This window comes from Fukomys damarensis, unplaced genomic scaffold (genome assembly GCF_012274545.1).
Source record: "Fukomys damarensis isolate Sample0158 unplaced genomic scaffold, DMR_v1.0_HiC HiC_scaffold_18, whole genome shotgun sequence".
Classification (NCBI taxonomy): domain Eukaryota; kingdom Metazoa; phylum Chordata; class Mammalia; order Rodentia; family Bathyergidae; genus Fukomys; species Fukomys damarensis.
This window is the reverse complement of record NW_022900930.1, coordinates 7591961-7618939: the sequence shown is the minus strand read 5'-3', so window position 1 is coordinate 7618939 and position 26979 is coordinate 7591961. Positions and strand designations below refer to the sequence as shown.

Here is a 26979-nt window from a genome sequence, read left to right as displayed (position 1 = left end):
TCCCCAACTCCCTTCCTATTGTTCAGGGACTCAGGCCAGGTACAAATTTGCAGTCCTGCTGCCTCAGCCTCGCAGTGCTGGGGTCACAGGTACGCACCATCACATCTGCCTTACATGGTTTACTGTGCACACTGATAAGCCACAAGCTTTGATCAGTGTGATCCAGCTGTCGTAATGAAAACTCACAGGTTGTGTGGCTCACCCAGCAGACATTTATTTTCTCATTGTTTGGGGATAAAAGCCCACGAGAAGTAGTCAGTGGGGTTGCTTTTTTCTGAGGCCCCTCTCCAGCCTGTGGAAGACCACTCCGTTGACCTCACATGGTCTTTCTCAGTCTGCACACACTATGCCGTCTTCCTAAGAATGTCAGGCATATTGAACTAAGGCCTAAGGCCTACCCATATTACCTCAGTTTACCTTAACCACCTCCATTTTCATTAATTTTATTGGTACAGTTTGTTATCTTTTTTTTTTTTTTTTTTTTTTTTCTGTATCAGGGATCGAACTCAGGACCTTGCGCTTGCGAGGCAGGAGGCAGCACCACTGAGCTAAATCCCAGGCCTGGTACATTTTAGATGTACGTAATGATACACATGGAATTTATATCTGCACATGATATATCTTCATTCTTATTTTCTCCCATTCCCCTCCCCTCCCTTTAACCCTTCTTCCCCTCCTTATTTACAAAAGCTTTGTTTCCATTTTTTCCTTCCATTCTCTTTTTTTCTTTTCCATTTCTTCCTTTCCCCTTCCCTCTCCCTTGTTCACCTTCTCATTTGAACATTTTATTCCTGTTTCCCAATTTCTCTTATACATTTTGGTCCTTATTTACCCTTTTGGTTTCTCACAACAGAGAAATAATGTGATATTTAAACAAGTTTGTTTGATTTATTTTACTTAAAATATGGTCTCAAGGTGCATCTATTTACCTAGAAATGTCTCAATTTTATCTTTCTTTATGGAAGAGTATTATTCCATTATAAAAAATCCCCACTTCTTCTTTATCCATTCATCATTTGATGGGCATATGGGCTGTTTCCACGATTTAGCTATTATAAACTGTGCTGCTATAAACATGGGTGCACATATATTGCTGAGCTTAATCACCTCTTGAAAAGGTCCTGTCTTCAAATATATTCACATGCTGAATTATTGTTGGTGAAGAATCCCACAGAATTTTGGTGGAGCACAGTTAGCTGTAAACAGCTGTACATAATGCGTTTTTATATCAATCTGACTTTTCTGAGGAAGTTTTGGTAAGTACTAATGAGTCTGTCTACCTATAGGAATGGTTGCCTCTACACCAGCACTGTCCATAGAAATATAATGCAAGTCACTAAAATAATTATGAATTTTCTAGTACCTTAATTAAAAATAAAATAATTTTAATAATGTATTATATTTAGCTCATTATGTGCTAAACATTGCCATTTCAGCATATAATCAATCAGCATACATATTTTAATAAAGTAGTTTACTTTTTTGGTCTCAGAGCATCTTGAGCCCTAGTGTGCATTTGTTTTTGGTTACAGCACACACATCTCAGTTTGGACAAGGCACCTTCTAGGGCTCCATAGGTTCCCTCGTAGGTGGCTGCCATTTTGAAGGCCAAGACTCCCATCTGAGATCTCACATGACTTCTTGTTTCAAACTTAATCTTCACTCATATACTTGCTGAAAGAAACCTCTAATCTCAATTCTTTCACCAGTGGATTCAATGTAAGTCATCACTTCTTTAAACTGTACTCTAGAAAGTATTCATGATAGTCTTTCTCTCTCTCTCTCTCTCTCTCTCTCTCTCTCTGTATCCTCATCTCAAATTAAATTCCTCATCTCAAATTAAATTCTTAAAGGAATATATAAGTGACAGAAATATGTGAAATCTTGCCAAGTGTAAGATAAAAGAAATACTTGGACCTGTGGGGGAATTTGGAGAATGTGGGCCGTGCTTAAATTTAAAATTAACAAAGCAAACACAAAAATTCCATGCCACAATTGCTAAGATTATGGAATGGTGTTCATCAACAGATGAGTTGTTAAAAATGTAGCGTATATATACAGTTAAGTAGTAGTCATAAAGAATAACAAAGTCCTGCCATTTATAGCAAAATGGATGGAACTGGAGGACATTATGTTAAGTGAAAACAAGTACTGTGTATTCTTTCATATGTGGAAACTAAAAAAAAAAAAAATCAAACCTAAGAGTAAAATAGTGATTATGAGACGTTGGGAAAGGTATATGGGCCTGAGAATGGATAAAGGAAGGCTGATTTGATCAGCACATGCGGTATACATGCATGAAAACATCACGGTGAACTTCATTAATATGAAGGACTAACATGTATTAGGTAAAAAAGAAAATAAATCAAAGCTGGTCCAAAGAATACTGGGTCAGTATTAACTCTAATAATAATAAAATAATAATAATAATTACTATTATAATAACTCTAAGATAATACAAATGATATTATGTTCTTTTTGAAACTGTATTGTTTCCCAGCAGTAATATTTTATTTGAATAGAGCAAATGGATGTTTCTAGCTAAACCATTCTTGACTGGGAGTCTCTCTTCCTACTAGGAATTAGATCTGTCACTACATTCTTGTGTGTGTGTGTGTGTGTGTGTGTGTGTGTGTGTGTGTGTGTGCATATTACAATTTATTTTTTTCTCATTGAGTTTATTGGTACATGTTAGGTATACAGTACAGTTACATTCATCACTGGGATCTTGTACCTTTACATGACAGGTCTTGGTTCTCATTTTTACCCTTGTCCCTGCCCTCCCTTCACCCCTTCCTCCCTTCCCTATGTACAAAAACTTTATTTCCATTTTTTCATTTTCTCATATTTTTTCTTTTCCCTTCTTTCCTTTCCCCTACCCTCCCCACTTCCCCTACACCTTTAGCCCTTTTCTTCCTATTTCACATTGTCAATTATACATTAGGATCTTATTTACAATTATAGTTTTTCATAGGAAAATGGATGCATACTGAGGTCATACTCTTAAGTGAAATAAATAAGTCACACATGTATAGATAGCAAATAGTTTCAGGGGAAATACAGGTGTGAAAAACTGTAATGGTCACTACATTCTCATTCATCCAATAACAGTGCCTCCGTGTCCTTGTGCCATGTATGATGCCCACAGTACCTTTTTGGGCATTCTTTATTGTTCAAATCCACGATTAAAGTGCTGCTCTTCTACTGCACATTATAATACACAACCTGGAAATCTCCCTCTGCTGATACTCTTGATGTTTTCCTGCCTTGGTTATGGTGAAGTTCTATCATGAGGAGAAGGAAGAGTGGGATATTTTTTGAATTCCCTGAGTAAAGAGGTTTTATCTACCTGGCTTTATCTTTCCTTTTTTTTTTTTTTTTTTTTTTTTTTTTTTTGGTACTGGGGATCAAACTCGGGTCCTTGTGCTTGCAAAACAGGTGGCAGAATGACTGAGCTAAATCTCCGGCCCTCTACATAGCTTTATGGACAAGTTCTTCCTTGAACACTTAAGGAAATTAGTCTTTAAAGCTTTATCACCCATATAAGCCTGCCCCAGCTATGAACTGTTGCTTAGGTTGTTGTGACTTAGTATCAGTGTGACAATAAACCAATAGGGAAAATCTATGTTTGGTCACAGCAGGAGGTGTGGGGTTGGTTATTGTATTTTCTCATCTGGGAAACAAATCCTTGTAGCCTTGGAGACAAGGTTCTATTTTCATTTCTCTCTTTGTGTGCTTTTCTTCTGCTTCCTCTGCAGTAATGAACATAGTGGTCCTTAAATTAGATTAAGTCTAAAATGCTACATTTTCAGGGAAAGCATCTAGGAAATCAAAAAGTTAAAAAAATCTTCCTTTCCCTTCTCATGTGTTACATAAAAGCTGGTTATGCCAAATTTGCTTTTCTGTGCTCTGTTAAGAGTCTCCTCATTAGCCAAAGCACACTTTCAATGACTAATCAATAGTCCCGAGGGAACATTTACGCATTGCACAGAAAGAGAGTATTCTAGGCTAACAGAGAAGTAATTTTGCCTCTTGAGGCAAACTTATACATGAACATTAAAAACAAAAAAGAAAGCGTGTAAGTGTGTGTGTGTGTGTGTGTGTGTGTGTGTGTATGTGCAGTCTGGAAGAAGAGGATCAGTCAAATAAGAACTCTGACTGCTTAATCTATTTCCTGCTAATCCAACCTTGGACTATATAGTTATTGTAATAGGGGATGAGAATGGGAAAAAAAGGAAAAGAAATAAAACAGAAAAGCTTCATATTATAAATCTGTTCCTTAATGCTTATAGCTCCAGGAGCTTTAAGAATCAACTTTTATTAGTTTCCTATTAGAGGGTCATTTTCCTTATAATTTGATTATGAGAATGGATATATTTGAAATCTACATATCCATATAGATAGAACCACTCTGTTTTTATGACCCTGATGCACTCTTAAAGACTCACAAAGAGACTCCATTTAAATTTCCTCAGTTGATTGTTTTCAAGAAAGAAATATGAACAAAATCCACTAAGCTAAGGGGCAGAGGGTTGAGGCTAGAGAGTAATGAATGGCCCAAGTTGGCTTTTCAAGACTCATTAGAATTAAGTTCTTAATTTTTAAAATTAGAATACATTAGCTAAGAGCTAATTACTCTTGAATTTTCTCTTCTTTGATCTATTTAAGAAAGTATTTATTTTCTTTTTCCCCATTTTACTCTGTCCGCCATAAACACCTCCAGAAATCCTGCTGTCTCTTCTAATCTTAAATGTGCATTGCCCTCCCATGCTGGCGTTAATAATACGTAACAAGCAGTGATCTTTTACTATGTGCTAGCGTTGATGCCCTATGTCATTTAGTCTTCATAACTACCCATGATAGGTACTATTATTATTCTCATCCATAAATAAATACTTTATAGATTAGAAAGTGCAAGGAAATTGCTCAAGGTGATAACCCTAATTTATAAAGTATGAGTTGGGCATCCAGTTTAGGAACTATTCTGCCATCCATCTTAGAAATATATCCATAGCCATGATCTCATTTGATTCCCACACCAGGCCTGTGAGACAGTTACTATTAGCACTTTCTTTCTAAAGGTACACACTTAAGCTCAGGGCAAGACACCACTTGAACAAGTTCAACAGCTAGTTCATTGATAGAGCCGGGGTCTCCACTACTCATGTTAAAAGGGCTCTGGAAAGAACAGGTACAGGGCCTGCATCCAAGCAACTATGGGGACGGGAGCTCCAGGCCTCCTGGGTAGCCTTTCAGATGTAAGACTCAGAAGTGCTTGGCATTTGGAGTAGTGGATGAAGTGGAGCTGGGTGAAGAGAGTGGGTCTGAACAGCCCATTGTCTACCCTGCACCACAGCAATTTCACTCTGACTTGATGGTCATGGGAAGGCACTACCTTTCTTGAGGCATTCAGAATGACCTGGAAAATTGCTCCATTATTAGAATAAGGAGAAATAAATCCTTTATGGTATTTTCTCCCTTTGGCCAAGAAAAATTTGACTAAGCTATTTTTTATTCCATTTTATGTTCCTAGAAAGAATTAATTCAAGACAGAAGTCATTGTCTTAAATGATGACTCTTGTTTCTAAAATTTGGGGTGAGAAAATAAAATACGATCCTGCTGTTTTAATGCTCTGTTTTGGGATTTCACATTCAGTATGTATTTCACAGGTGGGTGGGCAAACACGAGTGCAGGAGTGGGGAGGTAGGGCTGAAGTGTGAGGTGCTTCTCTCCAGTGCAGGGAAGACTTCTCTATTAAGATCTCTAGCAATCATTCTATTAATCAAAAGTCACACAGATAATCAGGTCCAAGTTCCTTATGTAGTAGATAAGCTAACTGATACTTGGAGAGGGGTTGACCTGCCCTGCCTCTTCTTAGGAGATTGTGAAGCATGTAGGTACTCACGGTGGCTGGAGAAGTGTGAGGAAAGAGGAAGCATCAGAATGAGACAGGGCAAAGTGTCCAGTTGGTTTTTCCAGCAGAGTAAGTCTAAGAGGACCTAAACGTGTAGCCAGAGAAAATGATATCAGGACATCAAGACCGAAGGAGTGATTTGTGTGAAATGCCCAAAGTAGGGGTATCCTCATTGACTTCCAGCATAATCCATTTGTATGCAGGACTGAAGGGACAAGACTTGTCCAAGGTCACACAAAATGTTTGAGACATAACAAATATGAGGCCCTAGGTGACTTTGTTTCCCACTACGAGGTACAAATACTGCAAAATGTACTTCATGACTGAACCACACGGGTTCTGGAATCTCAAATCAGAAATCAGTCAGTTCTCTATTCTGCCACTGTGACCTTGAAGAAATGACTTGTCTTAGGTTTTTCAAAGTTATATTGTGATAATAATTCATGGAGTCATGAAAATAAAACAAATTATATATCAGAAGGACTTAGCACAATTTTTAGCACAAAAGGAATTTTCAAAAAGTAATGTTTTATGATTGTTGATTATTAAGATGATGCAAGCAGTGGCCCCCCACCCCCCATGGAGTTCTGCTTTCCTCCAACACCAACTCCTTCCAGACTCTGGGACATGCACTTGCCACAGTGGGCTGGGAGCAGGATGCCTCTAAGACCGTGCAAAGGGGTGGCCTTGCTGTCACCATGTTCTCACCAACTGAACACATGGCTCAGGTAAAAATTCTATTGTCAGCTGAGTCACAGATCAGAGTTAAGAAATGTAGGCCCAAGTAGATACAACTGGTTTGGTAGGAGGAACCAGGATTTTTAGATGAGAAATAGGGATAAGGACAAGCTTATGATGGGACATGTTATGCTTTTCATATTGGGCAAAACTTATTGTTCCTGTCTCTCCTGACATATCAATAAAATACAAAAGGCAAATCATTTATGCAAAAGATAGTTGATAGCCCCTGTTTAGAAATAGATCAGAGAGGGAAAATTTGACATAAAATTCTATTGATTTAACAATTTAATGGATATGTATGCAGAAATCATAAAGAAATTAATAGAATTTTCCAGGGTATAAGTAGAAGAAGGGATTTGCCAATTTATTTCTTTTTCAAATGCTGGGGTTATACTGAATGAATATTGGGATACTTCTTAGAGACTATTATATATATTAAAAAAATCTAAGTTTCAGTGGCTATTTCAAGAAAATAGCCTTTTGGTTTTAAATTTGCAATTAGAGTGTGATGTTTAATATTCTTTCCTAATTTCTTTTTGAGTAGAGTTACAGGCATATAATATGTGCTCAAATAATATCTGTTGCAGGAGTGGAAGCAGGATCAACAAAGGGCCCTTATAATGCCAATAAGGCTAGCTGAAATTTACTGAGTAGATGCTATTTATCAGGTATTGTTTTGAGTTCTTTATGTGTATTAACTTGTTTAGTTCTTTCAATAGCCTTCAAAGATAGACAGTGTCAATATTCCAATTTTACAAATGAAATACAGGGCAACTAAATAAACTGTCAAAAGCTACATAGCTAGAGTATAGAAAAGCCATGATTCAAACTCCAGGAACTTTGCCCTAGAGCTTAATTCTTTACTATTAATTTGTGCTGTGGTACTAAAGCTACAATGATTAAAACCAAGACCCCATTTTAAAGATATTTATAGGAGTAGACAAAGATAAAATATTAGTATAACATGGTGAAAAGTATTACAACTTATTAATTTTGACCTTAGGGCTTGCATTGGAGAACAAATTTCAAAAAAAGTGAGAAAATGACATAGGGCTATGAACTTAAATACTAGGGATTGAGGAGACAGTGTGGGTGCAGGGTGCTGAGTCTATGTGCACCTGTGTGGTTGACAATACAGTAATGGGCAGTAATCCAGTCTGGCTTGTATTCTTACTGGAATGGAAATATGGACACAGACAGATACTCCAAGGTGCAGATGCACAGACGAAAGATTATGAAGATGCAATCCACAGGTGGCTGGTGAAGGCCTAAAGGAGAGGCTTGTAGGAAAGACCAGACCTCCTAATACCTTGACTTGTGCTGTGGGACTGAGATAAATGAATTTCCTTTGTCTAAGACACCCAGGCTATATTATTTGTTGTGTAAGCCTGGAAAACTAATGCCAGCTCAGGGGAGTAGCCACAAATTCAGCTACGTCTTCTTGTTGACCTGCTCAGAAATACAGGTCTGGTATTGCCACATTTAATACTTTTTCAAAAGAAGCCATAAATCAGAATTTTAAATTAAAATATCCTGATTTAAAAAAAAATCTCATAATTTAATAAAATATTAAGCTCTGTAGGTTAAAACAAAATGCATCAGTGTTAGATTTGGCCCACTGGCCTCTGGTTTGTACCTGCTGATCAAGCCTATGTAGGTCCAGTACCTTGTCTGGACCAGCATAAGGTATTCCTAGTTATGATTAGAGAGATTCAGGGATGTAGGAGGCCTGGGAGGAGAACTGGGTCATCCAGCTCTTGAGGGTCACTGGGCAAGAGACACTGGTGGTGCAGGAATACACTTTTTGGAGGTACATTTGAGCTTACATGGGGGAGTGGGGGTGGTTAACTGCTGAATCAAGATAGTAAGGGGGTGTTTTACAAGTAAAGAAAGCAGTTGTACATGAGCCCTGGGAAAAGAGATGTGACCTCTGAGTGAACAAACGGCACCACATATCTCCAGCACAGTGTTAAAGTGGGTGGAGCGATGGAGGAGGCAGGGAGGGACAATGGGGCCACATTGTTATAAAACTTATCCCAAGAGCAATGGGAGGGACTGAAAAGCCTGAGGCAGGCAAGTGGAGAATCTAGGTTTTAGAGATTTCCTTGGTGAAAAGGTTGAACTAGAAGTGGTTAAGGTGAAAGAAGGGATCCCAGTTAGCAGACAGTGCAATAGTGGATGGTTGTGTCACCTTAAATAATGGCAGTAGAAATGGAGCAGACGTAAAAAATAGCAACAAAGGAGAATGTCAAGACTTATGAATGGTTGGGTGTGAGGCAGAGGAGAAGAATGAGTCCAAGATGACTCTCAGTCTTCTTTAAACAACTGACTGGATTTGCAAGTAATTCACTGAGCTACACAGATGGGACGCTTAAAAGCCAATATAGAGATGAGTTTAATTTTATATATGCTTATTTTGAAGTACCTTGATTATCTAAGTGGGATGGAGAAACTTGTATAAAAAAGCAAGAGACTCCATCTGGCCCCCAGCCAGGGCCCTGTGCAGGCACCAGTGGTTTGAGCATACAGATCCAAGCCAGAAGTCACCAGTGGCACAGGTGTGCAGGCACACCAGCTGATGGCCCATTTGTGTGCAGGCACACAGGCCCCAGCCAGAGGACTGCCCAGAAACCATCACTAGCTAAGTGCAGGTCCTAGCCAGAAGCCCACCTGGACAACAGCCCAGCACAGGGATCCAGAAGGCCATCATTCTAAATACAGGTATTGTAACAGGGGTGAGCAGTAGAGAGAATGCCTCTCTGAGGCTTATAGAGAATTGAAGCCTACTGGGAGAGCAAAGTCATCTCAATAATGGTGCAGCAGGCTGCATTGCTTGAAATGAGAAGTCACCTAAACAAGACTCAAAACCAGACTTCCAGATCACTGAAGGCAAGCCAAAGAGGCAACAAGATGGAACAATCTGAAACTCAACTACCTGGACTCCCTTAACTGGCAGTGAAAGAGGATCTGGAAAAAAATAAAATCAGAAATAATTTCTCAGATAACAACAGAGATTATGTCCATAGTGAAAGACATGATTAATAACTCTAGAGCAGACACAGATTTTTTAAAAAATAGAGGAGCTGGGAAACATAATAGAATCTCAGCATAGGAAATAGATTCCATAAAACAGATGCAAACAAATATTGAGAAAATTAAAAACTCCATTAAAAGTTGAAACAATGTGAGGACAAAATATCAGATATACAAGACAAGATTGTCATTAGTGACCAGGAAAAGCAAGATTTCTTAAAAATAGCAATGAACCATGAGAAATTAACCCAGAAGCTGCTAGAAGATGCAAAGAATAACATAAGACTGACCAGAGTCAATGAAGAAACAGGAGAGTGCAAATGACATAAAAAATAACCTGTTCACAGAAGTAATGGCAGAAAACTTCCCAAGCAGGGGAAAATAATGACACAAAGATAAATGAGACATATAGGACTCCAACTATACATGATAAAAATATGTATATATACCTAGGCATATAATATTCAAGATTCCAGAAACCTAAGAGAATAATAAAATAACACAGGAAGTTAGAGAAAATTAAATAAAAAATCACATACAAAGGGAAGCCCATCAGAATCACAGCAGACTTCTTAACACAAGCCCTCAAGTCAAGAAGAGCCTGGAGTGAAGTATTTCAAGCCATAAAAGAAAACAACCTCCATCCCAGATTGATGTACTCTGCAAAACTATCTCCCAAAATTGATGAAGAAATAAGATATATTCATGGCAAAGAACACTTGAGGAACTTCATGAACACCAAACTGGCACTCCAAAAAGTTTTAAACAATATCCTAGGGGAAGACAATGAGGATCACAACCCCATGAAGCCCAGAAAAATAAGTCCATAAAGCCTGGCAAGAAATTAAATTCAAATGGGGAATCCAACAACAAAAAAAGATCATGAGATGGATAAGTCAATACATATCAGTTATAACCATCAATGTTAATGGTGTCAGATCACCAATCAAAAGAAATGGGCCAGGAAGCATGATATATCAATATTCTGCATACAGGAAACACACTTCATTCAAAAAGAGACTTATAGACTGAAAATTAAAGAGTAGAAAACAGTACTGCATGCAACAGGAACCCCCCCCCCCCCGACACACACAAAAAAGCAGGAGTAGCTATCCTCTTTGCAGATCAAATGGATTTCAACCCAACACAGATTAAGAGAAACAAAGAAGGCCACTACATCCTTGTAAAGGGAACAATATAAGAGGAAATGACAGTCATAAATATATATGCACCAAATACTAGTGCACCCAACTATGTAAAACAAATATTAACAAACATAAAAAGTTAAACGAGAGCCAGGAATTTAACTCAGTGGTGCCTCCACCTGCCTTCAAATACAAGATCCCAAGTTTGATCCCTGGTACAAAAAAAAAAAAAAAAAAAAAAAAAAATCAAAACAAAAAAGCACTAATAGAAAAGTAGTGGGGACCTCAATAACCCACTGTCACAAATAGATAAATCAAATCAACTGGACAAAAATTAAGAATTAAATACTAGAATTCATTCTAAGTCTTGAATAAATAAACTTATGAGATGTTTACAGAATGCTCCATTCCACAAAATCAGAATACATATTCTTTTCAGCTGTGCATAGATTATTCTCAAAAATAGACCACATACTCACTCATAGAACACTAACATGAGTAAATGCAAAGGAATTAAAGTTATCCCTGTATATTATAATATCATAGAGCAATGAAATGAGATATCAATATCAAAAGAAACCACAAAAATTTCGTAAACTCATGGAAATTGAAGAACACATGTCAGAATAATGGGTCACAGAGGCAATTAAAGAAGAAAACATAGTGTCTATAATTAAATGACAATGCCAACACAACATATTGGAATTTAGGGACACAATGAAAGCAGTCTTATGAGGGAAATTCATAGCAGTGAATACTTGTGTTAGGAAAACAATGTGAGCTCAAATAAACAGCCTTATTGTGAACCTCAAGCTTCTAGAAAAAGAAGAGGAGGATAAACCCAAAGCTCTTACAAGGGAGGAAATTATAAAGATCAGAGCAGAAATCAATGCAATGGAGACTAAAAGAAGGATATAAAAAAAATCAAAGAAACCAAGAATTGGTTCTTCAAAAGAATAAAATTGAGAAATCCTTAGCCAACCTTATATAAAAAAAGGAAAAGGCCCCAAAATTTGCAAGAAAGGGATGAAATTACAACAGACCCAGAAAAAATCCAGAGGACCATCGACAACTACTTTGCAAACCTATATGCCAATAAGATAGAAAACACAGAAGAAATGGACAGAGTTCTAGATACATATGAATTACCAAAGTTGAATGAAGAAGACCTAAAAATTCTAAACAACCCAATATCAACTAATGAAATTGAAAGCATAATTTAAAAATTACCAGGGCCAGGGATTTAGCTCAGTGGCTCTGGCACCTGCCTTGCAAGCACAAGGGCCCAATTTCGATCCCTGGTACAAAAAAACAAAACAAAACAAACAAATAAAAAAACCCAATGAACAAAAGCCTGGGTCCTGATAGTTTTACTGCTGAATTGTATGAGACATTTAGTGAAGAACTGTTGTCACTGTTGTTTACTCTTGAACGTAATTGAAAGCAAAGCAATACTCTGAAATTCAATCCTGGAAGCAAACATCTCCTTGATCCCCAAAGCAGAGAAAGAATCAACCAAAAAAGAGAACTATAGGCCAATCTCTCTAATGAATGTAGATGCAAAAAATCCTCACTAAGATACTGGCAAATAGAATGCAGAAGACAGCAAGAAGATCATATAGCCAGACCAAATGGGACATGGGAAAAATATTTTACCAGCTATTCTTCTGACAAAGGTCTACTATCTAGAATCCATAAAGAACTTAAAAATCTCAGTCCTCCCAAATTTAAAAACTCAGTCCAAAAAAATGGGCATCGGAAATGAACAGACATTTTCTCAGACAAATAAGTAGAAATAGCAAATAAACATATGAAAATGTGTTCAACATCGCTGGTCATTTGAAAGATGCAATGAAAACAATGTTGAGATTCCACCTCACTCCAGAAAAATGTCTGCTATCAAGAAATCAATCAATAACAAATGCTGGTAGGGTTGTGGGGAAAAAGGAACCCTTCTCCACTCTTGGTGGGAGTGTAGAATGGTGAAACCACTGTGGAAATCAGTATGGAGATACCTTGAAGAACTAGGACTACAGCTCCCATTTGACCCAGCTGTTCTCCTGTTGTGTATCTTCCCAAAAGAATGAAAGGAATCGTACCACAGAGATATATGCTCTCCCATGTTTATTTATTTTATTTTTCATTTTTTATTTTATTGGTACTTCTTAAATATACATTTACTTTCACCATTGGGATCTTGTATTTTTACATGACAGATACTGGTTCTCATATTTTTTCTCATACTCATGGCCTCCCTTCATCCCGTCCACCCTCCCCTATTTTCTGCCATGTTTATAGTGGCACAGTTTTAATAGTTAAAACTTGGAAACAACCCAGTTTCCCATTGACTGGAGACTGGGTAAAGAAAAAATTTGTTTTTCATAAAATGGAGTACTCCTCAGTTGTAAAGAATTAGAAAGTAGAGACATTTATAGCCGAATGAATCCACATTGAGGTGATACTCTTTTTTTTTTTTCAGCTTCAATTGAGTTTATTGGTACATTTTAGGGATACAGTACAGTTACATTCATTGTTGGGATCTTGTACCTCTACATGACAAGTCTTGATTCTCATTTTTTCCCCTTACCTCTGCCTTCCCTTCACCCCCTCCCCTCCTGATGTACAAACACTTTATTTTCATCTTTTCATTATCTCACATTTTTTTCTTTTCCCTTTTTACCCTTCCCCTACCCATCCCACCTTCCCTACACCTTTAGCTCCTTTCTTCCCATTTCTCAATGTCAGTAATCTTATTAGGATCTTAGGTATTATTGCAGATTATTCACACCAGGGATACTATTCGGTATTTACACATGTGTGCCTTATTTATTTCACTTAGGAGTATATGAGGTGATACTCTTAAGTGAAATAAATAGGGCACACACATGTGTAAATACAAAACAGTTTCTCTGGTGTGAGAGATTGAAAGTGTAAGTGACGATCAAAATGTATAATAGATAATGTGAAATAGGAAGAAAAGGTCTACAGGGGAAGGGGAAGTGGGAGGAGTAGGAAAAAGGAAAGAAGGTACAGGAATAAATATGCGAAAAGGAACAAAAGAAACAGTCTTTGTAAATAGAGGGTGGACGGGGTGGAAGAGAGGGCAGGGAAATGGGAAAAATTAAGAATCAAGATACATCATGTAAAGGTGCAAATTTCCAATGATGAATGTCATATTGTATACCTAAAATGTACCAATAAACTTAATGAATAAAAAGAAAAGGAAAAGGTCTTGAGATACACCTTTGGTGCTTCTCAGTGTGGAGATAACAACTGAGATACCTGCAATATGTGGATTGGAAAGGGAAGAGGGGTGAGAGAGGAAGCTAAGTTGGGGGAGATGAGTTAAAGCGCTTGAGTTTACTTCATCGCAGCACTTTCCTTCTCCTGACTATTTCTCTGCGAATGTTTTAAAATTCTACATTAGAGCAAGAATAGCCATATCCTGTAACAGAGATTTCGAGAGGTGAGGAGACGATTACTTTGGGCAGAAATAAATGATTAAGCTGATAAGTGTCCAATGTCTTAATATCATAAATTTATTTAGAAATATTGATAACATGAACTGTAAAATAATGCTTAAAATCATTATATAAAGAAAGGAAATAATCTTTTTAAGGTTTACAGGAAAACAATAATGACAGTTATTTGTACAATATCAGGGAAAAAACAATGAATAATACTTTTACAAACATGTAAACAAATAATCACTGCTCTTCAGACCCAAAGCCCTAGGATAGTGGCTTTTTTCTCATTATAAAGTATAAAACCCAAGCTTTGTAGCTATGTAAATTCTGAACTTACATTGGACATGCTGTTGAAGGCTCTTATACATACATGCTTTGATCATAAAATAGAGAAAATATTCAAAAACATTTAAAAATATTACAATAAAACAATATGTTTTCATTAATCCTCCTCAAAGTAATCCGCTTGATTCGAAAACATCCCACTGTTCTTGCAAATTTCTGAAGCGATTCTGAAAGTCATTTTCTGGTGAACATCTTTTGTGGTTCAGAATCAGTGTACCCTCATCCATGTTTTTCACCACACCTGGTAACGTGTGACTTCTGGCTCTTCCCCAATGTCAAAATAACCATGGAAGGTAAACATTTGGAGTAAAGGGAGAATATTAAGGCAGATACAACAGCTCACTGAGGCCACTATTTCAGACACTCCCGGAGACATCCGGAACTGCTTCAAAAAGTGGCAAGAACATGGGATAAGTATGTCTGAATCATGAGGGAGTATTTTGAGGTGGTTTAATGGTGATGTGTCCTTTAGTGTAATAATTTTAAAAAATTTAAACATTCAGTTTATTGTTTGATCATACTTCATATAATTAGTCACAGGACATGCACATATCACAATTTGTCCTCATTTCAGCATGTATCATTATACATCACAGAAAATCCATCAAGAAATGGACTAAGATGAAAATATATGAATGCATGTCAAACTCATTAAAGGAAGACAAACATCCAATACAACTCTGTCTCTATGTAGGTTACATTTGTTAAAGTGTTAATTTCCTGCCCATTATTGGCTTTCAAAACAGGTGTTTCCAAGGACTTTCAAATACAAAATTATAAAGATGCATCATGTGCTAATATATCACAGATGTGGCTTTTTGCATGTATGAAACAATGTTAGAAGGATGTGAAATGCTTGAAAAAAGATACCTCCGAAATATTAAGGCCCTGGATGCTTCCAAGGTCAACTCTACTCTTTATTGGAAAAGTGGTTGCAGTGGTACTTGGTGAATTCCTTTTAGACATTTATGGCATTCTGACAGAGGTGGCTTTTTCGCAGTTGGTCTATAACATTCATTTTGTAACTGGAATAAAACCCAGGTTATAAGAAAAGTTCTGCATCACCTGCTTTTATTTTCATCATCACTAAACCATGCAAAGTCTGGAAGTCTTTACCTCTACATTTCTGCATGCCATCCTCTTTCAAAAAGCTCTTGAGTCTAATAGCTATTATATTCTAATTTTTTCTCTCTTTCTCCCAGAAATGAAGATGGGGACATATATTATGTTAACTCATTTAAGCCCTTAAGGTAACAGAAACCCCTCTTCTTGCATTTGAGGAAGCTCGTATATGCAAAAGTGAAAGATAATCTTCATCTTTTTGCTAGCACACATGAGGGGAAGCTGTTATACTGGAGGAGATTAAATAAAAGATGTCACTGTTCAGTGGTCTGATGTCTTGGTTAAGAAGCTCTGTTCTCAGTGATTTGTGAAAACCGAGTTTATATCATCCCCAAAGCTACTGGCATATGAATTATATGGCCTAGAAAATGGTTAATGGTGCTACCTATCCATTTTAAGTTGAAAGTATATCATTTTTAAAACTTGGCTTTGGTTTGCAGCATTGGGTACTGGAAGAGCAGAATCTAGCTGTTCTCACAGTATGTGGTGATGAGTGAATCACTCAAGACAGAATATCATTGTTACAGATGTGTGTGTGTAGGGGGAATAGCCAATCTAATGGGTATTTAATGGATTTTCCTGGTGTGGTTTATTTTCCTCTGGCTGAGCATCACTGACTTGAGAAGGTTTAGATACAGGTCCTGCCATTCACATCCAGTATTGTAGAGAATCATGTAGGATGTGTTATTGGAGCAAGTGTTCAAAATGAGATGGTTTGAAATGGGAATACCATCGATAGCTCACTTGGATGGCAAGTGGGAGTGGTACGGGAAAGGTAGGAAGGGACAAGAAAAAATATGAGAAAAGGAAAAAATGGAAACAAAGTCTTTGTAAATAGGGAAGGTTGGAGGGGGTAAAGGGGAGGGCGGGGGGATGGGGAAAGACTAAGAACCAAGATACATCATGTAAAGGTACACAATCCCAGTGATGAATGTAACTGTACTGAATGCCTAAAAGGTACCAATAAACTTAATGAGAACCCCCCCAAAACCAAAACATTTACAAATTCATTTATCTTCCCCCATTCAGTAAATTTTTATCAATCATATATTATATGATGGACACTGTTATAAACACTGGGATTGTACTGGCTGAGAAAAACATCAGTTTTTGCCAAGAAAAATATTCTTTTGGGAGTGATAATTGTTAAATAAGCTACCATCCCAATGCAGACAGGGTGTTGGTACTGCAATTGTTCTCAACAGATAATTATTTTGCCCCAAAGTGACACTAGCAATGTATGGAGGTGTGGTTTGACTGTCACAGCTAGGGAAGATATTCCCGATATCTAGTAAGTGGAGGCCAGGGACAGTGCTGAACTTCCTCCAGGTACTGGATGGCACTCCACAGGCACAAATTAGCCAGCCCCAAATCCCAACACTGCTCAAGTTGTGAAACACTAGGTCATAGAAACAAAAACAGTTTTTGTAGGACTATAAGTCCATTGAGACTCATCTGCTTTCAAAGTAGTTTTAACTGAATGTTGGGGGAAAAGTAAAAAAGCATTCCAACGATTTGGTGTTTCAGGTGAGTCATGAAGGGTGAACGGATTCTGACCAGATGAGTTAGTGGAGAGTGGCAGGAAGGGTATGCAGAAGAACGTTCCAAGGAGAGGAACCACACTGACTCAGAAGATGAGAGGACCTGGCATCATGACTGACGGGCAGGTAGTTCTGGGCAGCCAAGCACACCCAGCATTTATGCAGAGGAAGGGAAAGCTCTTAGGCAAACTACTGATGAACTTTGGATTTCTTCCTCATGAGATGATGATAAGTAAGTGAATGATCTTAAGCAAGGCAGGTGACTTGAACCGATCTATATTTTTTGATGATCATTTTGTTGTCAGAGGTGATTGTGAAGAGTGAGACTGAAGGGTGATGCTGCTGAGGAGCCCTGTATTTAACCAGGTAGGAGGTGCAGTGACCATTCCAGGAGAAAATACAGCCACAGATGAAAGATCTGTAGAAAGGGATACATTTAGGACAGGTATACAGTTAGCTGCGGGTGACTGAGAACAGAGACTGTTACAGTTTGACTCTGAGTCCCAGTATCACAAGATAAATACTGGTAGCTTTTACCAGGACAGAACACACAAAAGAAGACCTATGGTTGGCCAAGGGAGCTGCAGAGGGGTGTCTGAATCTCTACCTAAAAGAAGAAAAACATGAAGCTAGTTGTATTAAAACCATGGGGTCCTGGGGGCTCACCTTGCTTTAAAACTTGGCTTTGTGTGCAACATCTGAAATGATATCCTGAAAAGTAACCTGACTTGTTAGCACAGTTGAAAGATGGAAATGCGAGACAGCATCTCTTCTGACAGGTTTACAAGCAGCACAAACTCATAAGGACACCCCTGTCAGAACTGTATGCTTGGCCTTTCTTGGAAGCAATTATTTTGGACAACTGAAGCATATTTATAAGGGCACCAGCTAGAAATGGCTCAGTGTGTGTTATACTGAAGGTTGCTCACTCTTTCTCCTTGGGCAGGCAGCGATGGTGATCACAGGTTGAGGAAAGCCCGTCAGGACATTGGATTCTGTGCCCACTTCATGGGCTTCTACAACTGGGAAGAAGACAACCTCCGACAGAACAGAAGGCCCTGGGAACAGAAGCAGTTTGGATTAATCCTTCCCAGTACTCGGTAAGTTTCCTGGACAATTGAAATTGAAAAAACAAAAACAAAAAGCCAACATTTTTAAGGTCCTAGGAATTTGGTGGGATTTTATGTTTGGATAGCAAGATTTATTTTGCCGATGCTTCAAGACAACATCCTATTCCACAGCAATGAAATACCTGTGATTTTACATTTATGTGAACGATTCTAATAAAGCCAGCTGATCTCATCAAACAGTTACGCTATGTCCAGCATTTTCTTTTTCTTTTGCTAGGAATTGTGGCTGGTCTGAAACTCACTATAGCCCAGGCTGACCTTGAACTCACAGCAAGCCTGCTGCCTCAGCCTCCTGAGTTTTGGGACTAGAGGCATGCATCATCATGCCCTGATATGTGTGGTTTTTGTGTAAGCCAATTCATTTAATTTTCAAAATCCCACTTAAAGTAGTCATTGGCCTTTACAGAGACAAGGAGACCGAGGGTCAGAAAGTTTAAGTAACACTGTAAGAGTAAGTGACAGGGTCCAACCCATGCCGGTGGCTCCAACTGGCTCAATCCTGTCTGTTGCCTGTGGCATCCTTGCTTCCTCTCTCCTGAAAAATGGAGTTGGGAGGCCATGACTAAGAGGAAAACCCCCAGCCCTGAAGCAGCATCCACACTTCTCTCTCTCTCATCCTGAGTGTTGACCTATGCTGACTTTTAGTTACGCATGTGTCTGAGAGTTCAAACAGTGCAGGTTTCTTTCTTCTGTCCATGGTTTTCTTCAAATTTGATGCAGTCTTGTATTCTTGTGTGAATGGTAATATTTGCCTGCTTGCTGGTTATTTTTGAAAAAATATTGGTGGGAATAGAGAGGCTTTGGGTTTGTTTCTGCCAGGCAATGATAGGAGGCCCAGTATGAACTGCCGTGGGCCAACTTCCAGGATGGATCGTCCCCAAACCTCCCATCTCACGGGTGAGACTATACCAGACTATCAGCCATATTCTATGTTCTCTGCCCATCTCTACTTCCGTTTTGTTGTCTAAATGGTTTTCTCCTTTAGGAATGTCCGTCTTCCCTGGTGCTGCCTGGACAAACTTGCCTGTCTGTGTCTGACTCAGATGCCGCCTCTTCCATGAGATGCCACCTGTCCACATCACATAAATCCACTGCGTGTTGTTTCTTCTTCATGGCTCAGGTTGCAAACTCAAATATTATGTAGGATCCAGCCTGGGATGCTAAATAAGTGAAGTAGTTGACTGTAAAACTGTGGGAGCTAGCAAGACAATCGTAAACCTTGGAACCCCTTAGCTATCAGCTATTAGTATATTTTAGGGTAGAAATGGAAACCTCTCTCTCTCTCTCTCTCTCTCTCTCTCTCTCTCTCTCTCTCTCTCTCTGTGTGAAATCTCTTGATTTAAAATTATTTCCAAATCAGATGTTTTTGAAGAATTGAGCAGACTAAAAAATATGACAGAAGACTATGTTTTGTCTGTTTGAGTTTTTGGCCCAAGGTTACCAAATCCGGGGGAAATAAATGACACAAGTGAGAATTGGTGTCTCCACTAATAACAAGTCGACTCAGAATGAGAGATACTTTTGTTCATCTTTTAACCCTAGAATGCCTTCTGTGAAATAGGCAATCAAATATTTTTTGATTGGTGATATCTCTTGCTCTGCAGAAGCTTTTTAAAAAGATGAGATCCCACTTGTTGATTCTTTGTGCTAGTTCTCATGCTACTGAGGATTTGTTAATAAATCCTTTTCCTATACTAATGTCTTCAAGAATTTTACTTAACTTATCTTCCACCAAGATTAGTGTTTCTGTTTTAATATTTAGATCTTTAATCCACTTGGACTTTAGTTCAGTGCATGGTGAAAGATAGGGGTCTAGTTTAAATCTTTGGCATATTGAAATCCAGTTTTTTCAACATCATTTATTAAAGAGACTATCTTTCCTCCAGTGAGGATGGCTGGCTCCTTTGTCAAAGATTAGGTAGCTAAGCACGTCTGGAGTTGTTTCTGCATCTTCTAATATATTCCACTGGTCCTTGGGTCTATTTATTTGCCAGTACCATGCTGTTTTTCTCACAGTGGCTTTGTAGTATAGTTTCATATTGGGGATTGTGATAATCCCTGTCATCTCTCTATTGCCTAGAATGGCTTTTGTTATTCTAGGTCTCTTCTGGTTCCAGTTGAATATTTGGATTGGTTTCCCTAGTTTGGCAAAATATACTGTTGGGATTTTAACCAGGATTGCATTGAATCTGTATAGCAGTTTTGGAAGTATGGCCATTTTCCCTAAATTGGTTCTTCCTACTCAGGAACAAGGGATGTCTTTCTATTTTCTCATATCCTCTTCGATGTATTTTTTTCAGAGTGTTGTAGTTCTCAAAGTAGATGTCTTTTGCTACCTTTGTTAGATTGATTCCTAGATATTTCATTTTTTTGAAGGCTATTGTGAAAGGGACTATTACCCTAATTTCTCTCTCAGTGATTCTGTTATTTGTGTATAAGAAGGCTATTGACTTCTGAGCGTTGACCTTGTATCCAGCTACTTTTTTGAATCTGTCAATTAAGTCTAGAAGTCTTTTGGTGGAGTTTTTTGGGTCTTCTAAGTAATGTATCATATCACCATTAAATAATGACCATTTAACTTCTTCCTTTCCTATTTTTATTTATTTTATTTCTTTCTCTTGTCTAGTCACTGTGGCTAATGTTTCCAGAACTATATTAAACAGGAGTGGTGATAGTGGACATCCTTGTCTTGTTCCTGATTTTAATGTGGAGGTTTTCAGTTTTTGACCATTTAGTATGATGTTGGTTTCTGGTTTTTCATAAATAGCCTTTATCAAGTTGAGATGATGACCATCTATTCCAATTTTCTGCAAGTTTTTTTTAAAATCATGAGTTGGTGTTGAATTTTATCGAATGCTTTTTCTGCATCTATTGAGATGTTCATATGGTTTTTGTCTTTGACTCTGTTAATATAATGTATTACATTTATTGATTTATATATGTTGAACTATCCTTGCATCCCTGGGATAAATCTGACTTGCTCAGGGTGTGTGATCTTTTTGATGGCCCTCTGTATTCTTTTTGCAGGCATTTTATTGAGGACATTTTGCATCTATGTTCATTAAGAAGATTGGCCTATAGTTCTTTTTCTTGGTTGGGTCTTTCCCTGGATTTGGAATCAAAATAACACTTGCTTCCAGGAATGAATTTTGAAGTATTGCTTCCCTTTCAATTTCACTGCAAAGTTTCAAAAGCTATTGATCTCTAGCTTAATTGCACTATGATCTGATAATATACATAGTATAACCTTGATTCCTTTGCATTTACTTAAACATGTACTATGAGCTAGTATGTAATCTATTTTGGAGAATGACCCATGTGCAGCTGAAAAGAATGTATATTCTGATTTTGTGTGGTAGAACACACTCTAGATGTCTATTAGGTCCATTTGTTCAAAAGCTTGGTCCATTTCTAGTATTTTGTTGTTGATTTTTTTGTCTAGATAATCTATTTGTGATAGTGGGGTATTGAGGTCCCCCATTACAATTGTATCAGTGCTTATTTGGTTTTTCAATTCTATCTGTTCTCATTTTGTTTTGTGTAGTTGGGGGCATTAGTATTTGATGCATATATATTTATGATTGTCATCTCTTCCTCTTGGATTGTTCCCTTTCCAAGGGAATGGCCTTGTTTGTCTCTCTTAATTTGTTTTGGTTTGAAATTTACTTTGTTTGCAAATAAGATAGCTACTCCTGCTTTTTTTTTCTGGGTTCCTGTCACATGGAGAACTCTTTTCCACCCTTTTACTTTCAGTCTCTGAGTTTCTTTCTTTCTTTCTTTCTTTTCTTTTTTTTTTTTTTTGATACTGAGGATAGAACTCAGGTCTTTGCACTTGCAAGGCAGGAGGTAGAACCACTGAGCTAAATCCCCAGCCCTATGAGATTCTTTTTGAACTAGGTGCATTTCTTGTATACAGCATAGTGTTGGATTTTGCTACCTAATCCATTCTGCCAGTCTGTTTCTTTTTATTGGTGAACTGAGGCCATTAACATTGATGGCTATAACTGATATATATTGCCTAATATATATTGCCTAATCATCATCATGTTATTTTCCTGTTGTTGGCTCTTTTTAATTTTCCCCCTGTCCCTTTAATTTCTTGCCTTGCCTTCTGGATTTGCTGTTCAGCCTCATGGAGTAGTGATCTTCATTGGGTTTTTTCAGGATATTATTTAGAATTATTTTAAGTTCTGATTTGGTATTCATGAAGTTTCTCAGGTGTTTTTTTTTGTCATGGAAGTATCTTATTTCTGCATCAATTTTGAAAGATACTTTTGAAGGATACGTCAGTCTAGGTTGGAGGTTGTTTTCTTTTAGGGCTTGAAACACTTCACTGCAGGCTGCCCTTGACTTGAGGGTTTGTGTTGAAAAGTCTGCTTTGATTCTGATGGGCTTTCCTTTGCATGTGATGTTTCTTTTCTCTAACTACTTGTAGTATTTTTTGTCGTTGTTGTTGGGTTTCTGGGATCTTGATTATTACATGTGTAGGTGTAGATTTTTTTTTTGATCATGGCTATTTGGAGTTCTATAAGCCTCACTTATCTGTATGTCAAATTCTTTTGCTCTGTTTGGGAGGTTTTCTATCATTAATTCTGTGAACTTTGTGTGTGTGTGTGTGTGTGTGTGACTTGTACTTTTTCCTGCTTTTTCATGGACTCCTATCAGTCTTATATTATTCTTCTTTGCATCACTAGGAGCTGTTGGATTGATTTCTTATGCTCCCTTACATTTTTTAGGAGCTCCTTCCTTTCATAGTCACTGACAGCCATTCTGTCTTCTATATCTGATATCCCATCTTCAAATTGGCTCAGTCTGTTATATATACTTTCAATAGAGTTTTTAATCTCCTGGATATCTGTTTGAATCTCTTTCATGGATTCCATTTCTTTCCTATTTTGGTCATTCATGGTTTCTATTTCTTTTCTATGCTGGGCATTCATGGCTTCTATCATGGTCCTGAGCTCATCTATTTTATCTTTTCTGTTCCAAAGTCTCCAATCATGTCATTCATTGTGTTTTCCATCTCTGTAGTTATCTCAGAAATTAGTTCTCTTTGAATTTTTCTAGAGCCTCATTCATCTGTTTTGTTACTTCATGTGCTATCAGTTCAGGGTGTCCAGGTGGTTATCAGACTTTTCCACCTCATTTTCCCCAGAATTTGCCTTTGATGAACAGGCAGACTGTGTCTGTGCTTGTACCTTGCTTGAATGTCTTCTCTTTTCTATTTTTGTTGTTGGTACTGTCCTTGGTTTAATTCCTGGGTTAATACTGATCTGCCTATTATAGCTTTTCTTTAGGTTTTGAGTCTCTAATAACTCTGAGGCAATTTCATTTTCATTATACCAGGAAGGCCAACTGATTAAATCATTACAACACCTTATCCCAAATAATACAATCAGAAACACAATAGCATCAAACACAGGTTAGAAAATAACAATTTGTGATAGTTATTAATCTATCACCTTTAACCACGTGAATTAAATCAAAATCGACGCTGGAGCTCAGAACAGTGGCCTTCATGTCTCCCTGTGCCTCTGTTATTTGAATCCAGGTACCAGTCCAGCCAGGAGGCCTGAGGCATGGGGGAGGGGAGGCTGCAGCTGTGCCTCTCACCATTCCTCTGATTGAGTGTGCTATTTTAGAGTAGACAATTTAAGGCCACTTTTTATAAACTCTTTCCTTTTGATATTTTATTAATCACTGCTGCTAGTTCATTTAAATATTTTAATGATTGGTATATTTTACTCTTCCCATGCCCTGGGGCTTAAAAAAAAAGAAATGGCAGTTTAAAAAAATTAAAATAGAATTTCCATTCAATCAGCATTTTTACCACCTGGTGAAATTAGGGGCTCACGAATCTAGATCAGGTTGGCCTTGGTGACCAGGAAACCCTAATTTACCTCTCTAGTAGATTCTAACTATGGTGAAATGAGACTTTTTATGTAATTTCATCTCTCAGGAGATAACCTTTGAAAATTATCCAATGGAACAATTCTCTACCCTGAATATGAATCTCCACACCTCCAGGAAGCTTGAGGAGAAGGACAAAAATTATTATTACTACCACATTTGGATCTTGCCCTGTTAGCTATTAAAATATCATTTCCTGGAAATCTATGTAAATTATAGATTGTATATCTATGGGGAGTCTCTACTACACATAAATTCAGAGCTGCTTAAGGCTATGAAAGCATTTTTGAAAACAGAAATTGGGAAAGGTGAATTTATTTACCAAATCTTACCACAGGAAAATTTGAGGATATTCAAATTCCTTATATAAAATGACATAGTATTTGTACATAACCTATGAACATCCCTGCATACACTTTAAATTGTCTCTAAATCAGTTATAATATTTAATACAATGTGAATATTGCATAAGCAGTCATCACACTGTATTATTTAGGAAGTAATGACAAGGAAAATGTCTACAGGTCTTCAGTACAGAGAAAAGATTTTCCCCAAATATTTTCAGTCTTCAGTAGATTGAATCCATGGACATCAAATCTGACAAGGTAGAGAGATGTCTATGGCGGTGGAAGGGTTGGGGATTTGGTCACTTTGATTTTAGTTAGTTCCTTAACTTTTAATAGCCAAGCATTCCTGTTTGTGTGCAAGAATGGTGATAAAGTCACTCAAGAAATATTCTTGCTTTGATGCCTTTTTTCACTAATGGATCATTCCCAGGTGGAAGTTGAAGCAGACTTTGCTTGGTCTTGGGCTGGGGATTTCTTTCTGCTGTGGAAAGCTTCAGCTTGGCTTTTTTCTCCATTGGCTCACCCAGGACCTGCCCCAGGACCTCAGCGGTGGGGTCGTGGTCTAAAACTGTCCCTGCAAATCCTTCCGTCTCACCAGGCCTGTCATTTCTCATTTCTGCTGCAACCTTCCCTTGCTCAGTGCCAGTGATTCTAATTTCTCCCTTTCTGGGCTGCTTTCTAATTCTGTAAATCGTTGACAGGCACGGAGCCCGAGTCATGTCACAGAATTGTGATTTTTTTTCACCCCCCTCCCTGCCACTCAGCCATTCTGAATTTTGACTTTTCAGCCAATTCTTAGAGGTGAAGTTTTTTTTTTTTTTAAAAAAAAAAAACATAAATAGCTCTGTGATTCACCTGAGGGATTCTTTGACCTTTTATTTCCATTGTTTTTACTTTCTCCCCTCAGTTGGAAATCAACAGTCTGTCTTTTAACACAAAGAAAATGCTCCCCTCTGCTAAAGGTGAAGTGGAGTAGGAAGGATCTTAAATGACTCCACAGGGAAGAATTTGGGATGCATTATAAATAGGGAAGAAAATACAGACCTGGACATCTTAACAGAAATAAAATTATTGTCTTGTAAATGAATCAAGAAGAAAAGTATCTGTGGTTCCTTGGCCATGTAGAAATACATGCCTAGAAATACATGCCTATATCATTCTATTTCCATAAAATCATTACACTGAATTATTATCTATAATTGTGCTACACCAAAAAGCCGATAAAGTTCAAGTGTCAGGACCTACCCAACACCCTGAGGGGAGTGCTAGCAATATGGTCACAAGCTTATGCACTCTATAAAATTTGCAAAAATGTGTCATTTTTAAGTCCAATGGTTCATTCTCTACTTCAACTTTCCCAATGGTCTACTGTCCCCAGTGACCATTAGGTATTTTAGGGGGCTGCTGGAGACTGAGCCCTGATTGATCTAACTCACAGAACACCTTGGTCATTTTAAATATCTTAAGGAGAAGCTGAGTTGAAAACATATGTAATCTGCATTCAGTGAGCTACATTTATGGGATTATTTGTCCCTTTCATGCATAGTTACTGCTGTCCATCCCACTGTAGGCAGTATTCCTACCACTGACTGCTAGCTCCAACACAAACTAGTTAATTAGAGAATTATCACTTAAAAGGAAATTTAAATTAGTCAATACACAAGAATTGTGAAAATGCTCTGAACTCCTGCAGCTTCAGCAGGAAAGAATCTTAAAAAGTTTTTTTTTCACAATTGATAATTCTAAAAATATGAGTAACATCACTAATATTGACTATGACACTGAAACTTTATTCTATTTTTTTTTATACTGGGGATCAAACTCAGGACCTTATGCTTGTAAGGCAGGCAGCAGAACCACTGAACTAAATTCCCAGCCCCACTCTATTCTAAACTATTGATAAATTGAACTTTTCTCAACTATTGAGTAACCAAAGCTAAATGAAAAATTTAGCTCAATGAGTTTTTTCTGTTTCTTCATAGAAAATTATTTTTCTATAATTATATAAATAGAGGGTCAAAGTTAAACAGTCAAATATTTTGGGAAAATATAAATATGTCATAGGTTAATGAAGATATGATGTCATTTTTGAGATACAGCTTTTGAAAATTTGTAATTATTGTTAGATTTCCCTCACCTTAAGATGGCCGTTACTCCCCTTCACATAATGCCCTACTTCTCACCTAAAAAGATGGCTTCTCCCACCTATCAAAGGACAGCCTTCTTCTTCCCATGATGCCTTTTCTTCTGCCAAAAAGTAACCAGATACTTGCTACCTCCGAC

The 26979-nt window shown here is 37.6% G+C and overlaps 2 long non-coding RNA genes across 2 annotated transcripts in view; one reads left to right on the top strand and one right to left on the bottom strand.

Annotated features, from left to right (window-relative positions):
* LOC104848509 overlaps positions 1–18313 on the bottom strand; it is a 35127-nt gene extending 16814 nt beyond the window's left edge. Inside the window, exons 1-2 of the long non-coding RNA XR_776436.1 lie at positions 18239–18313; positions 5907–6000 (exon numbers count right to left, since the gene is read on the bottom strand). This is a non-coding gene — a long non-coding RNA (uncharacterized LOC104848509). The remainder of the gene's footprint in view (positions 1–5906; positions 6001–18238) is intronic.
* The window catches only part of LOC117286723, a 186175-nt gene that overhangs the window by 54106 nt on the left and 105090 nt on the right, over positions 1–26979 (top strand). The window contains exon 2 of the long non-coding RNA XR_004517847.1: positions 18256–18409. This is a non-coding gene — a long non-coding RNA (uncharacterized LOC117286723). The remainder of the gene's footprint in view (positions 1–18255; positions 18410–26979) is intronic.